Source organism: Acromyrmex echinatior, chromosome 13 (genome assembly GCF_024713525.1).
Source record: "Acromyrmex echinatior isolate Ae372 chromosome 13, ASM2471352v2, whole genome shotgun sequence".
In the NCBI taxonomy this organism is placed as follows: Eukaryota; Metazoa; Arthropoda; class Insecta; order Hymenoptera; family Formicidae; genus Acromyrmex; species Acromyrmex echinatior.
In genome coordinates this window covers 735,527-754,726 of record NC_141864.1, presented here as the reverse complement: position 1 = coordinate 754,726, position 19,200 = coordinate 735,527, and the positions used below count along the sequence as shown (strand labels likewise).

Below are 19,200 nucleotides of genomic sequence, written 5' to 3'. Positions count from 1 at the left end.
TATGAAGATTATCTCACATTCGAGTTACAATAGATAATATAATAGATTTCTAAGGATTATCTCACCTTCGTGTTACAAAGGACGGTATATCGCAATCATATCATATGTAGTCAAACTTGATAAATAATAATTTATAAATAAACGATGTAGTGAAGAGTTATGATTCCGAATCAATTTATCGGCTAATAGCGAGAAAGGATAGTCAGTATAAATAAAAGAATAAATTCCAGTCGTATTAATGATGTAGCTTGATGTCAGATTATATAAATGATTGTATGTAATCCTTAATAATATTGGTAGATAAACTGAATAAAATAAATTATCATCAAAATTGATGCTATAAAGAAACTATAGTTTGTAACTTAAAAACTATCTTTAACAAATAATTTAATAACTATCTTTAACAAATAATTTAAAAACTATATGGTAAACCGATAATAAATTATTACGATAATAACTTATGTACGAGTATATATAGAAATTTCATTTGAACAAAAGCAAACACGAAATATAAATAACAACCGCTTTAAATTTATAATGTCAATTAACAAAATTAAATAATTATCAAGGAATAAAGAATAAAGATTATGCAACACTTATATTAATCATGAAGGCAAATACAAATTATATATAATGGTAAGTTAGCAGCAGAGTCTATTAAAAATGTATAGAATTTAGAATCGGTTATATTTACTGCAAAATCGATCTTGACTAAGAGAGTATAAACGCAAATAATATCATATGTATGTCAAAATGTCAAAAGACAAAAAAACTAAGCGCTGTCGTTTTTATTATTATTAGTAATTAAATTTAACAGATAAACATATATGTCATCTAGAGATTCGATGTCTTTTTTTTTATACCATTTAACTATTCTTTTATATGTAGTGTTTCCAAAATGAGTCTTTTATTATAATTTGATTCCGTATCCATTATTCTGACATTCTTCCAATCAAAATTATGATTATATTGTAATATATGTTCTGTTATAACCGAATGCCTAGATGATTCAAGCTTATATTTTTAATATGCTCATTTATTCTGGTAGTGAGTTTGTTACTCTTCGTCTGTCCCAGACAAGAAACGTCATAATTATTACATTGGATTTTACAAATTACATTATTATTCTTAGAAATTATTTTTTTGTCTTTATGCGCTTTTATAAATTTATTCAATTTGTTAATACATCTATAATCTATACTATATACTGATTTATTAATTATGCATGTGGCTGACTTTGTGATTCTGTGGATAAATGGAAGTACAAAAAACTTTTTCTTGTTAAAAACTTTTTATTATTGGCGGAAACATTGTTGTCATCTATTTGTCTTACGTGGAATTTTTATTGGAAGCAACTTTTTTGTTCTTGTATTGAACAGTTCAAATATTAAATCTAACGAATATTCATTGTTTAAAAAAATATGAATGCAAATTTCGAAGTTCTTTTAATAAAACTTAGAATGTGATAATAGAATTGCTCGATTCATTACATTGTATTATGCGGTGCCAATCTTATAACACATGGGTGATTAGATAAAAAAGAAAGACATCTACTCTAAAGTTTTTAAAAAATTTATATTACTTTATATAGAAAATTTTATGTGCTAGACAACTGATCGATTGAGCAATTGAATATTTGATATCTATATATTTATTTTATTTTATAATTTTTTCGATTATTTTATACAAACATGTATTGTTTAATTTATAAATTTTAAGATTTATATACATAAATATAAGAATTCTTTCAAGAACAACTTTAATAAACATCACATTTTCAGTAAATCTTCTCTATTTTTTTATCTATCTAATTTTGAAGTGAAATTGTTTAATGTTCGATTTTCAAGTGCTCCAATGATGGATAACCGGTGGTCTATCCATGGCAACGTATTCAAATAATCGTAAAAAATAAACTAATAATAATAAATTTTTATTCTAGTCTCAAAATAAATATTTTTTTTTTAAACTAATATTCTAAAATTAAAAGGTTTTCGAAATTATGTGCACTGTATAATTTGTTTTTCGGCTTAAAAGTATAATTGTTATGAATTAATTAATTTAGAAGATCCATTGATGATGTACTTACCTTTACCTTGACATTTTTATTATTGACCGAAAAAAACTTTTTACATATCTTAAGTAAAAAAATGATTTTTCATTTAAACAGGACACAATGCAAGAAGTGTTAAAAAACGCGAATAAATTGCATGTACATGGGTAATGGCGTGTAAAAGGTCCTTAAATTCGGGATTGTAAAAATTGCACTACATCTTTCAAGCAATGCTGTATCATTTTCGTAAATTTGTAATTTTGAAAAACTGTCACGATGTAATTGAATCGTTTGTTCATCAAAACGATTTTCTAATTTAGTGTCGGACTTTATCGAATTATAAAATTGAGTTATTTGCTCTAATATTAATAAACTCTAATATTATTCCCTAAACTCTAATATTGCTTTTACATACTGCAAAATCGTTAAATGAATTTAAAAGTATTATGGTTTCTAGAATTGAATCGATCATTCGTTAACATTATAAGTTGGGAAGGTATGGCTTTTCAGAGCAGAAGCTTGTAACAAGAGGTTTAATTAAATAACACTTTTTTTTTAAATATAAATTTTCTTAAAAATTTTAATCTAAATAATATTTAGCTTTTTAATGGAATTCCATATTTTGGATTTACAAGTATGAAACTAATGGTTCCATATTAGTTTCATCGGTCGTAATAAGAATATCACGGTCTAACCTCAAACATTATTTTTCACGTGCCTGTATACTGTTGCTTTCCTTAATTATCTTATTGTTTAGTGCGTTCAAAAATTACGCAGACACATTATTGAGATATCTACAAAACGGTTCCTGTTCCAAGTCGCCTTCATGAAAATAACACTGACTTCGTTTTGAAAAATAAATAGGGTATACAATACATTTTTTTTATGGGGAGCTGATTAATTCAAAGAACTTATATACAGAGAGTTAAAATTATTGTGTTAAACCATTAGAAATTACAATAGAAAATATAGCAAAATCTATTTCAAATCATATATCTTCATCTACGATATAAATATACAACTAGTATACAACAAAATAGTATCAATTATGCCAATAAAATCTTATCTGCATTAATAGTAACATAGACTATTTATTTATTTAACTGTTAAAATTAGAGCAAAATGTAAAGTATCTGTTATTCAAAATAATTATAAATCGGAGAATAATAATGTCTATAAGAGCCAAACGCAAGATGTATGTGTGTAATAAATTTATTCAGCAATGCATTAATAAATGTTTCGATCTTATATTGTGGATTCTTCTCAAAATCGCTAAAAAATCGTTTAAGATATATAAATACAATTAATTAAATTGATCATACAAAAATACAAATTTAAAAAAATACAATAAAGAGGAAATGAATTCTGCGATATGTAACGGTGTCCTGTAAAATACAGACGTGAGAAAAATCTAATGTCCAAACATATTTTCATTTTAATTACAAGTTAACTAAGAAAATTTTTTCAAAGAATTAAACAATCATCTATAATACATAATCAATAATTAAAGATCAAACTTATATGATAGATGCCAAAACAAGTCGCTCAGTAAAACATAACAATTCTCTCATTCTCTCTCATACGAAAGATGCAATCAAAAGCTAAAGTACGTATAAATATTGATAAAGATGATGAAGAAAGGAAAGCATCCTTGTAAATAAATTAGAATACAGGGTGATTCGTATAAAGTGATCAATTTAATTATTAGTGAAATTTGAAGACATATGCAAAAATGGTTATACCAATATTTTCAGTATAAAGAGAGACATCACATAGTGGAAGTAATTATTTTATGGACGAATGCGCTGGGAGCATTTCAAGGAGAACTTCATTTATTTAAATGGAACACCCTACTTTTAATTCCAGAATCTAATAACCAATGTCGAGAGTTTTCCAAAACACTATAATAAAGTTATTTTCATTGAGCGCTTTTCGAGTTATAGAGCTCGAAAGTTATAATATATTATAGTACTGCAGGCATTAGCATTACGTAAAGTATCCGATCGATGGCTAAAACCTCTTGAATGTTCAGGATTATGTCCTGAATAACATTTCAAGATCAAGGCCATTGAAGATTATTCATCTTATTTTCATTTTTGCACTAAAAATTCATTTTTACGTAAAAATGAGAATAAGAAATACAACCTCCAATAGCTTTGATTTTTCTATATGTCTTCAAATTTCGTTAATAATTCATTCAGTCACTTTATACGAATCACCCTGTATATAGAATCAGATATTCCATGTCATTTTCAATGTCCATTTATTCGTTTTTTTATGAAAATCATTTCAGATGTCAACTTTTCATGTAAAAGTTCTTCTTCATCTAAAATATTTATATTCTCCCAATTGCATGCATGTAATTCTCCTAATTACATGTGAGAATTCAAGTCTATGCAGTAATATTTTGAATGTTGTGTCATGTTCTAATTGATATGATTTCTGTGTTCTTTAATGCGCGCTTTTAAGATTCTACCTGTTTGTCCCATATACGAAGCAATTTTGCAATTTATTTCGTATACGACATTATAATGAAACAGAATAGGGAGTTCATCCTTTTAAACAGGATAAATTTCTTTAACTTGTTTATATCCCTTCATGTTTAAGTATGAACTCTTTTGAAAAAATATTTAATTTTTTTTTAATTGAAATTTTTTATGTAATATTTTATTGATGGTAGAGAAAGTTATATTTAATAGATAACTATTATTTAAAAGAATTCTTATGATTTTATCGAAATTTTTCTGATAGAAAGTTGAATGGGAGAGAAGAACTCTATCCGTTAGTCTCAAAATGATGCCTCCTTTTTGTATTAATATTTAGAGAAGAAATTTAAATAACGATCTGATAACGAAGATTTCTAACACTAATCATATATTATTATGATATTGTGCATAGTTTAATTCATCCAAAAAATTAAGAGTGCTCCATCTATCTCCAAAGTAAAAGAGTGTAAAAATGGCCAAAATTGGCCCTATTTCTAAATGACAACTACATAGGTTTTAAAGTCTAGCATCCCTCTTTTAAGTCATGGATAGTAATTATTAAAAATATTTAACAAATATTCAATGTTAGGTTTATTGATAGTGAGTGAAATATCGACGTACCTAAAAAAAAGGGAGTCACAGATAATTTTTCAAGACATCACGTTTCTAAGTCATACACATGACTATGTCAGCTATTATGAGAGATACAAATAAGCCTATAGGAACTCCAAATATCTTTATAAAATCTATTATTGAACGTAAGAAACAAGGGAATTAAGTAGTAACTTTATTGCAATGAACACGTTCAAGGGAATGTTAGTACTACCTTGTATCAAATTTCATCTAATTTTTACACCTTCAATAATCAAATTAACTGTAACATTCATAATCAAAATTATATCGAAAGATAAAAGAACGTCTTCATTAGAAATATTAAATTTAGAAATGCTCTCAACTAATAAAGTACCTGATAAGCTGTCATTAGAATAACTCCCATATATACACGGCACCTAATAAAAAATACTTAATTTATTAAGTATTGTTTACTATTTTTAAAGTAAATGAACTGTATTAGTAAAAACTTGTACTTTACTATTATGAAAAAAATATTAGAAATCTGAAATACTTATTTTTCGTATTAAAAAAATTTTTTGAAACCTTGCATTTTTGCCATATATATCCTATAGAAGTGGAATATATTGCTAGCGGCAGGAGATGGGTATAATTTATTAAAAACTTATAATGTTTATAAATAAAATGCGTAAAAATAATATAATTGATTTATAAAATATATTTACAAAGTTTTAGAATGATAAATATACGTAGTAATAAATAATAATTACGGTCTTTCTACATATATTATAATTGTTATTACAAGAGGTACATATTTCATGTAATGCGTTTATTACATTTAGTGCATTAAATCCAATTTGCACACTTTGTGTGTTGCTTTAGGCATAAATCTCGCCTGCTAAAAATGCCGTACATTCCAAACAAGTAAGATATTTAAGACAACAAAAAATACAAGAGCAAAGCACTTTGTCTACAATAAATCATTTTGATGTAGTGAACAATGAACCATGATATATTGTTTGTAGACCACATAATCTTTTTTACGATAACCTTCGAAATAATAATTTATTGTAATGATTATTTAGAATATGCTCTCCCACTTAATAAAATCTCAATAAAAATATACTCATTTGACGCGTTTTTACTCAAAACGAAAGAAAAACGCAGCTTTGTAAATCCTCACCATCTTCAATAATTGAAAGAGATAATATAAGCTTCTGAAATTTACATAGTCCATTGTTGGATCACTTATCCTATTTTAGGACATCCATATGCACGTGGTAAAATTAGATTTAGAGAAATTAATTCATTGTATTCAGATTCCGTTATAAATTCATAAAAAATAATGAGATGCTAGACTTCCACCTCATTATTTCTTCATTTACAATATAACACTATTTACACAATCGTGTACGTGTCAAAATCTGAGAGCATTGATTCCATTTTTTCCAAATAATCCGCTATGTTCATGGTCACTACAGTATTGCCTCCATTCGCATGAAAAGCACTTGTGGATTATTATTCATAAATAACTTAGTTACTGGTAGGTACAATAAAATTATATTATAAAATTATATTTTCAATATTAGATATATACTGGCCGGAATATCATAATTTCTTATTTAAGGGGATTAAATTATTTCTAAATTTTTTAGCACCAATAATTTTTAACCTAAAAATATTGTATTGTATGTATTTTTAATGCATAATTTTCTCCACATTATGTTTCGGAAAACCTTTTCCAAGATACAAAAGAGCTTGCATCTCATGCCATATAAAGATGCTACTTAATTTAAAAATCATTTGTGCTCAAATCCGAAATATTAAACTTGAAATTTAAGTAATCAGAAGTCCTTAATTTAATCTCAAAAACGTCAGAATGTTCAGTGACAATTGGTTTATAGAAAAAGTATTTTTTTAAATACTTTATACTCAATTTAAATCTTTATGCTCAATTTAAATAATTATCAATGATCAGGAAATGGAAAGTAACTTCTTAAAAGTAACAAGTGTTACAGTTACTCATTACCGAGTCAAAAATTAACAAATTATTACAGTTTACATTATTACAAGTATATTAGGTGTACAAATAAATTTCCGTTTTTAATCAAAAATTAAGCATTTATTGTGAAAGAACGATACATAATGTTTTATTGATGTAAGTCAAAATGTAAGTGCAAGTTCTTTTTGCGTTTGGCACGAATCTTTATTCAATAATGCTTCCAATTCCGCGTCTTCGTACACTTTCGGCCTTCCGTTACATTCTTTGTCTTCGACGTCAAATTCACCGTTCTTAAATTTTTGAAACCATTCACGACAACTTCTCTCACTTAAGGCAGCCTCACCATATGCTTCTACAAGCAATCGATGAGCCTCAGCTGTAGATTTCTTCAAATTAAAGAAGTAAATCAAAAGTTCCCGCAAATGACGCTTATTCGGCTCAAAACTCGGCATTTTCGCACAAAAAAAAAACATATGGTGCTGATACAAAATCGCTAATATTTCAAGGTTATGTTGTTGACAGATGTCCAATCTTATGATATAATGTTTTACATCATACAATTTTAACCATAGCTTGCTAGTGGCGCCGTCTTTTGTCAAACGGCGGAAACTTATTTGTACACCTAATAGTTATTTATTTTTAAAAGTATACTCGTTACACACACACACACACACACACACACACACACACACATACACACTCGCGCGCGCATACACGCACATATACAGTCATCGTTACTTAAAAAATAACAATTCGTTACTTTTCCGTTATTTCTTTAAAATTAGTCTAAAAAATGTATTTTTGCAATATTTTTTATTTAAATGTTATTAAAAATAATATATAACAATGATAGCTTTTTTTGATTTTTTTAAACTTCGTAATTCTGAAACCTGTAAAATATGCATCAAACTGAGATATCTGCTCGATATGTCACTTAGAAATGTAAAGTAATTTTTGAAATAATGGTATATTACTCGGCTATCAAAAATTGCTGTAGGCGCGCTGCAGCAGTTCACAGCTAAGTATTTCAGGAAATATTTTATATTTTTACGGCATATTACTTTTATGGCATAGATATCATATAGATATCTCAGTTTGCCACATATTTTACAGGTTTTAAAATTAGAAAATTATTGTTTTCAAAAACATAAAACTGAAAAGATAATTAAATAAATCAAATAAAGGCCCTAATGAATAAATCAAAAATTGAAAGTAGCCTTTAAGAGTCGACACAGAGTGAATAATTATGTGAGTGTGTAATTATAAATTCTTTTTTAAAAGAGACACATAAAAGTTTCGATTTTAGTTTGGATTTCTCTTCAGTATAAACAAATATATAAATAAACTTAATAATCACATAAATTAATTATAAATATCATCATGAATATCGCAGTAAGAATCATTAAAAATGTTGTATGAAAATTAATATGGTAAAATGTTTTCATGTTCACATCTTGTTATTGGTTATTCATTAAATTCAATAAACTAAATCAACGTGACAATATAGGTACTGTCATAAAGAAATTAATTGTAATAAAATGTGCATTTACATGAACAATTGAGGTTGACGATATCTGCGTGTGCATGATCATCAAATTGTCAGAAACGTTTGTTTGTCTCTTTTAATATAAAATTTATATATACATACTCACACAATCTGTATTGGTTAAAAAATTAATGTTTGAGTGAATACAATATATATTCAATTCCACAATCTGTACATGCCAATTAAGTTTTTAATCCTTAAACGCTATCCAACTGATATTTTTCACAATAAATTTTGTTACTTTAAGATGCTTATGAAATAAACATAATTATTAAGTTACTTGTCAATTTAATCTGTTATATTATTATTCCAGGTTTAATTAGAATTGAGTTTTGAGATAGAAAATTTAATTGGCGCGCAGATTGAAGAATTTGATATACTACTGTGATCGAAGTATCCGAACTTCATTTTTTAAAAATTACGAAAATTATAAATCAAATCCGTTTACTTTGCTAAGTTGGTATACATGTCCTTCACATTTGGTAAAAAAATCATGCTTCTCTATTTGAGAATGAGTTGTTTATGTTAGTGAAGAATTTTGTGCGTGGCGATTTTTATTGATCAAGAATTTGTTTGAAATTTTGCGTTACGAACGAAATTTCGTTCACAAACGCATTCAAAATGTTGCAAAAAGCTATGATTGCAACAAATAGCGATGAGCATAACATTATGAATGCATTTGTAAACGAAATTTCGTTCGTAACGCAAAATTTCAAACAAATTTTTGCTTGATAAAAATCGTCGCGCACAAAAATCTTCACTGACATAAACAATTGTCATTCTCAAATGACTTGAAGGAACATCGTGATTTTTTTACCAAATGTGAAGGACATGTGTACCTTACTTAGCAAAACAAATGGATTTAATTTACAATTTTCTCGCAATTTAAAAAAAATTAAGCTCGGAGACTTTTTAATCACAGTAGTATATACAATCATTGGTGAGAAAACGAACCTAAATTTTAGTACACATTTTTAATGTTTTCAAATAACGATAACTGAATGAATAATTACCGTATCGAAATGCACTGTATCGAAATGCACCATAGCTCAAATTAAAGCTTAAATATTCTCTTTGATGGCTATAAAGATCAAATTTGAGTTACATAATGTTGAGTTAAAAAATGTAATACAAAATGGCGGACGTTCAAGGCGGACATCGGAAAATAGTTAAACAAATTTTTTCTTTAAACAGTTTCACTGCTCAGGGAAATATGTCAATATGTATTTTAAATGCAATTATCTCAGAACTATGATTGTGTGCTAATGATTTTCGGATTTGTAACTCAATTAATCTAAGATGCTAATAAAATTCCCTAAATTAAATTAAAATCTATAAAGAACTTATTGCAAAAAAATGTTACCTAAGCAAGAAATTGAATTTGGATTTCATGTATACAATGCTAGCATTGTTCTCAGAGACTAACGTTTTCACAGATAAAAATATTTTTTGCAATAAATTCTTCACAAATTTTAATTTAATTTAGCGAAGATAACTAGCCTCGAGACTTACTATCTCAAATTTGATGCAAGTTCAAATATAAGCGACGTATAATCAAAGTTCCGAGATAAATGTATACAAAAATATTGATTACCCTAAATATTTAACTTTAACCATAATTGACTTGTATTTAGTTGATTTATTTATATAAGCGGTCCTGTTATAAATATTAATATTTTATAAGCGTCTTCAATAAGACTGAAGATATTATTTTAGAAAATAAATATAAATATAAATAAATATAAGTATAAATAAATATAAATAAATATAAGTATAAATAAATATAAATAAATATAAGTATTGCAAAAATAATTCAATCTGTTGTGACTGACTTGGTAGAAATTTTAAATATTTCTTAAAAAGATAATATTGTGAAACAAATCCGGAAATCAATCAACGACAAAGTCATATGCACATATCCGGCAAATGTTGATTGTTATTCTTCAACATAGCAACATAATTACCTACTAATAACTATGTAATTACTGATGAAATATTTGAATAAATCTCGACATTCTCATCATGTAAAGTTGCCTACAGGTATTATGAGATTTTTTTTAGTGGCTTGTAACTTATTTAATTTATAACAATTTCTATCTTCATGTCAAATTTATCAGAAATATATTTAAGTTTTATCATCAAAAATTAGTAGTTAATAAAATTAGTAGATAACAGCTATATTTTGTTGTATGTGAAATTTTTTATCAAAAGCGCCAATTTTGATCATTCAAAAAAAAAGGATTCCTAATACGAGATACAAAGGTTTCCTTATATGAGGTGGCATCTCATAACAGGAAACTAAAAATAAAGATAAGTTTTTTATACACATTTTTATTATATTATATAAAAATAAGAACAAAAAATTTAAATATATTACTTTAAATACGAAGCGCCACTACGGTCTGAATGTTAAGATGTACTATTATATATATTCATTTAAATAAATTAATTTTAAAAATGATAATTGCGTGCTGATATGGTTGTCGGACTTTCAACGCAATCAATCTGAAACATTAATAATCCCCCTAAATTTCCCAAATTTAATCTTAAAATACTGTAATAAATTATTGTAAAAAATATTGTTTCGATCAGGAATCAGCTACTGAATTTACAAGAAAAAGTTATCCGTTTTGTAACATTTTTTTAAAACTTTGTTTAAAAAAAACTTAGAAAAATGTTCAAAATATGGATTTGTTTGGAAATCAATGTATTTAAAGACTCATGCACTTTTGTGCCAATTCTGCTGAGCAGTACAATATTTTAAAGAAAAAATTTTTTAATTATTTTTCGATGTTCGCCTTCAATGCCCGTCATTTTATATTTATTACATTTTAACAATAACAATAATTATATTAGGATTCTCGAATTTTAAACAATACAAAAAGATAAATATAGTAGGCTAATGAGAGAGTCAACAATGATAAACGGCGCAATTATTTAGTGAACAATCAATAATCAGATATTGGAGTGGTGTCTTCTTTATTTTGAACGTTTCGACTCTTTTTGAGTCTTCCTCAGAATAATACAAGTATAATTAGCTCAATGTCCATAATGCTTAAGTCACTCGCAAATTGACAAAGATTTAGCAGCGTTGTTAATCTGACATTTTTAGAAAAAATCTTATTAGAGTGATAGATGCGTAAACAATTTAAATGACTTACCATCACGGAACATGAAGCATGTCCTGAAGCTTTGTTGAATATATTAAAACTTAAAAGTAGAAATTTTAAAATCAAATATAAAGATCACACATTTTTCTAAACACACGTCCATATACGACGACGTGTCATTCAGATACTATTCAGAACTATTCTCGAAGTAAGAAGTTATACGGTAAACATTAAGGCAAATTATCAAGAACAAAACATATGTAAATTGTTGTTAAATCAAACCAATAAGAACCGCAATAAAATATTGTATAAGAATTAAAAATTGTAAAAAATATTAAAATGTATATTTTAAAATAAAGAATTACATTATAAAAGAAAAAGAAAAAGAAAAAATTCAATATAAAACATATTTTGTTAAAATTGTTACATTTTCGTCAACTAATAAAACTTTTGTCAATTAAATTAATAAACTATAAATCTAAATAGGTTATTACATAAGTCAAGAGAAATTTTCTAGCATCACTATATAGATATGATGCAATCCTTCAGTATCTGAATGTAAATTAAGGTCATTCTTTTACATGTGTATGAATGCCATTTCCAAAATCAATCTTTTGTTAAAAAATTTCTCCTTGTCTAAAATTTGGACATTCTCCCAATCGAAGTCATGTGAAAATTCAATACGATGTTCAATAATTACAGAGTAACTGTCAGTGTTCCAATTAATATGTCTGTGATATTCTTTTCAATTAATATGTCTTCAAATATTCTATTAGAAATTTTCTTATATTTTCCAACATGATGCACCGTAATCTTTACAACAAATCTTATACATCATATTTTTATTATCAAATTTTGGGAAAGCGTTCTTTTGTACTTTTATGAATCTATTTAATTTGTTATCGTTGAAAAATGAAACCTAATTTTAGGTATCTTTACAAATCGACGAAGATTTCTCTGATGTTATCAATATATGATAACAAAAACCAAGACGACACGATTACTAACCGTATTGTCATTTGGGATATTAGTACTAAAAAATTTTTTAACTAATATTTTAGACGACTATTGATCATGTCAAAAACAAATTTTGCCGGATAGTCATTATTCAGTAATGAACAAATGATGAATTTAATATTTTTATAGTGAAATTTTAGATCTGAGTAACATAGCTCTATTTAAGGGGGTATAACACCTTTTACGGCCAAAATCGACCTCATTTTCAAGATTTTTTTTTTACATACAAAGAAGTGCGCAATTCAAAATCGAGTCTTTGGGCTTTTTTATTTACATATTAAAGACACTGAACATATTTTTTGTTTTTGAAAAATCATCATGGTTTATAAAATAAACGCCGTCAAAAGAGGCCGCTAGCGTCGCGTATGTCTTGCTGGTGTACACGATTGTGGCTGATTGGAGTGACCTAAAGCAAAAATACAAATTGGTTCTTAATCTGTGATAGTTTGGCTAAGGTAGTACCGGTGGATTTTAAAAAATATCAATTTTTGAGAAAATGGCGCGACTTTGAAAAAAAAAATCGAATTTTCCCCTAAAAATCTGGCATAAAATCGATTGCCAAAAAAAATCTAGTGATTCTTTTTAAAAAAGGCTAGGTAGTACCATAAAGGCACCCATGCTGAGTATAAGGATATTTGATTTTTGTTGATCGGATAAAAATTGTTGGGTGCTGTGATATACACCAGTTTGAAAAATAGTGTTTTTCAGAAAACGCATTTTAAGTTTTGGTACGAGAAATCTTGCAATTATTAGCTTATTACCTTAATCGGCAATGCCTGGCCCGTACAATTATCCTTCCAAATTGTCCTTCATCATCTTTGGCCTTTTTATTGGACATGTCAAGTCTCCGAGCTGCTTTAGCTTCCGCAGTCATGGCGCGCTCGGCTGCGCGGATCCGCCGTTCATCGGTTTTTATGCAAAAGTTGTAGCAGGTGGTACCGATCGTTAAGTTAAGAACTTGCATAATTTCCAATACACTTTTTAGGCCATCGTTGAAATTGCAAACAGCAATATTTGCAGCAATATCAACGATCGCCTTGCTGCTGTGGACCCCTTTCGGCGCTATAGACCACAGCACAGAGTTGAAGCTGTCGTTGTTATTTTGAGTATACCCCAAGACAGCGGGATAATAAATCGTCAGAACTTAATTCTTCGTAGATAGGCTTGACTGCTTTGAAAACTTCATCCTGAAATATTAGGTGTTGGAATTAATTCGTAGCGTTTTTTAATGAAAGAATGTTATTTATTTCACATGAGCATTAAAAAATACATTAATGAAAGTACTTCCCATCACTTGTAAAACGCTACGAATTAATTCCAACACCTAATACTTGACAAACACAAGAGAAAGGCAGCGAGCTCGGTGAGCGCCCCGAGGCCCTCTCCCCGCGCTAGAGATAACACACAAGCATAGCTGTTTTCGACGTGAAATAAATTCAAGATCGCTTAGGCGTTAATGGGATCATATTCTAGACATCTTAAAGTATCATTTAAGCCAATACAAAATTTTTTTTATTTTTTGAAGCCGCAAAGGTGTAACCCCTTAACATATCCATTATGACATCCTTTTTATGAGAAATAGAATGTGAAGATAAATAGTTTAGGTACCGTCCAGAGAATGTTGGTTTGTGATACCAATCTAATTCTAAACTGTTATTGTTGCTCATAATAGTTACATCTAAAAAATACATGATAATTGCAAATTTGTTGTTGTGTTTAAAAAAAATGTGTGATCTTTATATTTGATTTTAACATTTCTACTTTTTAAGTTTTAATATGTTCAATAAAGCTTCAGAACATGCTTCATGTTACCTGATAATAAGTCGTTTAATCTTCTTGATGCTTCCATGGGTGCTTTCTATATAACTAATCAGTACTTCGCGGGTTTTCTCCATGTCTTGGTCCATTCTTGATGTGCCAACGTTTCGTGGGCCTTGCAGTCCACTTCATCAGGGCGAGGAGCAGCCTGATACTCCTCTAGTATCAGGCTGCTCCTCGCCCTGATGAAGTGGACTGCAAGGTCCACGAAACGTTGGCACATCAAGAATGGACCAAGACATGGAGAAAACCCGCGAAGTACAGATTAGTTAATAAGTCGTTTAAATTATTTACACATCTATCACTCTAATAAGGTTTTTTCTAAAAATATCAGATTAACAACGCTGCATCTTTGTCAATTTGTGAGTGATTTAAGCATTATGGACATGTGAGCTAATTATATTTGTGTCATTCTTGCTGAGGAAGATTCCAAAGAGAGTCGAAACGTTCAAAATAAAGAAGATATTATTCCAATATCTGATTATATTAATCGTTCACTAAATAATTGCGCCGTATATTGTATTGGGTGGATCCATATATTCGTTCGGTTTTTGAAGGTAAAATGAAACAAGTTTTTTTCATACAAAGAATGAATTTTAATCAATGATATGATTCTCCGTTTTTGCACTACTAACAAAAACCGAACGAATATATGGATCCACCCAATATAATGTATATTGTATATGGCTAATTCTCATTAGCCATATTTATCTATTTGTATTATTCTTGAGACTTCTACGGGCTTTGTATATAAAGATTATGCATTTCACGAGTTTTCTTCGTGTCCAGATCCATTCTTGAAATGCCAACGTTTCGTGAACCTTGCAGTCCACTTCATCAGGGCGAGGAGCAACCTGATACTGAGTTGTTCCTCCGGGTCGTTCCTTTTTTATATTACGTTACTTGTTGAAGTAGTGGGGAGGAAAGAAAAGAATTGTGGGTGGAGGGGGGGGGGAGTTTGGGAAATCGATCAGTCTTCAATAACCGGAAGAATGATTTTTCATATTTCATTTATGTTGTAGTCATTATCTCTATTTAGGTTGTTATGATGTTTTTGTATCTCTATGATTTCTCTATACTTTCTTGGAAAGTATGATGTAATGTTAGCTATTGTAGTCGTTTTGTCAAACAGTATTTGATGTCATGTTTCGATGTTGTGTTCTGATAATACTGATTGCGTGACGTGTTTTAGCCTGACATCACGTTGGTGTTCTTTTATCCATAAGTTGACCATTCTCCCAGTATTTCAAACGTATACTTGCCCGCAGGAACAAGGTATTTTGTATATTTCTGCGGAACTGAGTGGAGGTCTTTAGGATTTCTGAAGATTAGTTCTGTTTTTTTTGAGTGGTTTAATGATAATTCGGATATTGTATTTATTTAATATCCTGCCAATTCGATCTGTTTCTTTGACATATGGGAGAATGGATAAGATTCTTTCATCTGATTGTGTGTCAAAGATTGTTGTTTTGTTCGCACGTTTTGATTGTTTTGATTGTGTCTTTTTTGTCATGTCCGTTTTTCTGTTTCTAATTTTAAATGATTGAGTTCTGTCTGTAGATGTTCTTTGTCAAAGATGGTAAAAGCTCTATGTACAAGTAAATTGATTGCAGACTATTTTTGTGCTGGGTGGTGGTGCGACTCGGCATGTAGATACGAGGACAAGTCAATAAGTTTTTAGAAAAACATAGTAAAACACATTTTTTTTATCGATTCATTTTTATTTCTCAACATAATCTCCTTTCAGTTCGATACACTTGATCCAACGATTCTCTAACTTTTTCAAGCCGTCCGAATAATATGATTTGTCCAATCCTTCAAAATAAGCTTCTGTTTCGGCGATGAGCTGCTCTCTGGTGGTGAATCTCTTTTCTCCGAACCATTTCTTCTTAGTTAGGTTTAGAAATAGGAAATAGCAGGAGGTTAAATCTGGCGAATATGCTGGATGGGGAAGCAATTCGTAGCGGAATTCGTTGAATTTGGCCATCGGTGTCGAATACGTGTGAACCCGTGCATTATCTTGATGGAAGAGCACTTTCTTCTTCACCAAATGGGGACGTTTTTTCTTTAAAATGTTGTTGAAATGGTCCAATAAGGCTGCGTAGTAATCGCCATTGATCATTTGCTTCGACGGAAGGTAATCGATATGAATTATACCGTGTGCATTAAAAAAAACTATGGGCATCACCTTTCCGGCCGACTTCACGGTCTTCGGAGCTGGTTCACTCGATGAAGTTCATTGTTTTGAAGTGCACTGTTCCTTCGTCTCAGATGTGAAGTAATGGATCCATGTTACGTCCACAGTAATGAATCGACGCAGAAATTCATCTGGATTACGTTGAAACATCTCCAAACATTGTTTTGAAATCGTCACACAGTCGCGCTTATGGTCTATAATAAGCAAACGCGGCACCCAGCATCTTGTTAATAGCTTTTTCATACTCAATTGTTCGTGCAAAATTGAAATCACTGTGCTATGTGATATGCCTGTGGCCTCAACAAGCTCGCGCACTTTCACTCGTCAATCAATCAAAACAATATCATGGACTTTATAGATGATTTCTGGCGTAGCAGACGTCCCAATTGGACGTCCCAAACGAGGTTCATCACATGTGGATGTACGACCACGTTTAAATTCATTCATCCAATTGTATACAGTTGCAAACGTTGGTGCAGATGTGCTATGAACATTATCCAACTCAGCTTTGATTTCTTTCAGCGTTAAACCTTTCGTATGTAGATGTTTGATCACTGCACGAAACTCGTTTTTTTCCATTTTGCAAAAAATACAAAGGTTGTTCGCTTTAATCATCTATAGAAATGAAACCACGCGATGAATTCCGCTCAAAATTTAACAGTAATCAGCTGAAAGATGCTACTTGTCAAAAAGTAATGTGACATGACATTGTTAGTGCCCTGTGACAGATTTTATAAGAACTTATTGACTTGCCCACGTACCTTCCAGGAAATTATCATGAAAATATTTTTCTTCCTACATAATTGTTATTTTCTTAATAATGGCGATGAAAATCCCAACAACGATCCAATATTGTGAGGTTTAGTGTAATTTACTCGATAAGCGCATTTGATATCACTCTTCATCGTATTGTTATTGATGAATAGTCAATCAGGGTACTGTCCATCATCTTTACGAAGCGTTTTCTCTCTTGCAACATCATTAGGATAAAATTATAGAATTGTACGTCTTAAATTGTTTACTTGTTTATGACACGTATTTCGTACGACCCTTCGGGAATGACAATTTCTTCGTCAAAGTAAAACTTATTATTCAATGAATTTACATTAGATATCATATAGTAGGTTTCAAAATCTGTCAAACCGACTCGTAATCGAAGCTTGTAATCGCCATCAAATCTACGGCCGGAAAGTAGCAAGCCGTGAGGACGCTACTCTTACCGGTGAGCGTAAATGTCAGTAACTTATTTAAATGAATACTGAGTTGAAAGAGTGCAATGTCAATTCTTAAATTGATCGTCTGTAAAAACTATAAACACAGTTGTCCACAGTTGCTTTGATCATAACGTTGATAAGATGTGCGATTATACTCGATTTACGTTACGTCTAAATATCGCACCAATGCCTTCGGTGATCGAAGATTACCGAATCTATCAAAGTAAACAGCATGATCTCCCCACTTCGCATATGATATCCAATGAATACCATCATAATGAGGTCCATCAGCATTATCCAAATTTATGATACTGCTCTTGTTTCGATACGATCCCCCTGTTGGTAAGATAGCACGCATAAAAATACCTCTAAAATATGGAATATACATACGTTTTACTAGTTATTGCAGTTGTACGTTGGTAGTTTCATCCTTCGACATTTTTGGCAAGTGTTAAGGTTTTTTTTTAATCTTTTTTTATTTTTTTGCGTTGTCACTCTTCGATCACGTTTGTATGAAGCGAGATAAACTCCATGACATGGTTATGACATTTCAATCATAACCGTAATATTCGTTTTTTCGTCGGCTTTTTCTTCTTCGTTTTCATACCCATATCAATTTTTGTTTTGGCTTTCATAACCGCTCAAACAGCTGTGGTAGCAACTCTCTCTCTCTCTTTCCAAGAGTCGAATCTTTCGCGATGATCTGTTTCCGCGCCTCCTCAGCGAGTTTTATCAACTACGTGTCGTTTCGTAAGATCTTTGCTCCGCAAATAAATTATGTCATGTTCGAGACACGCCGCGTCCAACGGATTAATGCCTCGATCGCCTCTAGCCAATCGTTTTTCTAAATGCGTACTTGGACCACAAAATACGCGTGCGTTCCACTAAACGCCCGCAACGATCACGTTCGTTCTGGTTGCGATGAAAACGTCATATATGACATTATTAATCGCGACTGCATCAAGCTCACGACGCTCATGGTTCGTATGTGGGTCAGCGTGGTCTGCTATTCGTCGTCTGCTATCTTTTTGCGCAGATATTTTGTTTCGAGTGATTTACTAAATTTGTAACAATGAAAAAAGTTTCTTTATATGATCCGGAAAGAAACATTGTAATTGATGTTACTCTTTCTCAGGAAGATATTTTACGTGCGCGAAGTGGTAAGTAATATATTCTGAATGTTATGA

General features: G+C 29.9%; 1 protein-coding gene and 1 pseudogene across 6 annotated transcripts in view; both read left to right on the top strand.

Annotated features, from left to right (window-relative positions):
• The window catches only part of LOC105153240 (uncharacterized), a 354,849-nt gene that overhangs the window by 3,687 nt on the left and 331,962 nt on the right, over positions 1-19,200 (top strand). The window lies entirely within an intron of this gene.
• LOC147907460 (uncharacterized) overlaps positions 14,939-19,200 on the top strand; it is a 72,801-nt pseudogene continuing 68,539 nt past the window's right edge. The window contains exon 1 of the transcript XR_015547197.1: positions 14,939-19,173. The product of XR_015547197.1 is annotated as an uncharacterized LOC147907460 (transcript). The remainder of the gene's footprint in view (positions 19,174-19,200) is intronic.